We start from the raw sequence: 374 nt of genomic DNA, 5'->3' as shown, positions 1-374 counted from the left end.
GAAAAACAAATAAGAAACAAGGTAAATACAGTGATGATGACAATACAAATAACAAATATAAATTGTTAACAAGAAATAATATAGAAATAAAAATAGAAATAATAAGAAATGAAATGGAGAAAGAAGAATATGAAGAAATACTCAAAAGTAAGAAGGTAAAAGAAAAAGATGGTATAATATTCTTCAAAAAGTAATTCAGTCAAAAAGAAAAAGATAATTGAAAGAACCAAAGAAGAATTTAAAGAAAAAAACAAAAAGACATTAAAACAATTGAAGTAGAAATTACAAATAAACACAAAAAATTGAAGATGTAAATTGCAATAATAATAAATAACACCGAATATAAAAACAAGAGATGATAGTCAGACAAGAAA

This window comes from Entamoeba nuttalli (assembly GCF_000257125.1).
Source record: "Entamoeba nuttalli P19 unplaced genomic scaffold asmbl_7494, whole genome shotgun sequence".
Taxonomy (NCBI): domain Eukaryota; phylum Evosea; order Mastigamoebida; family Endamoebidae; genus Entamoeba; species Entamoeba nuttalli.
This window is presented reverse-complemented; position numbering follows the sequence as displayed.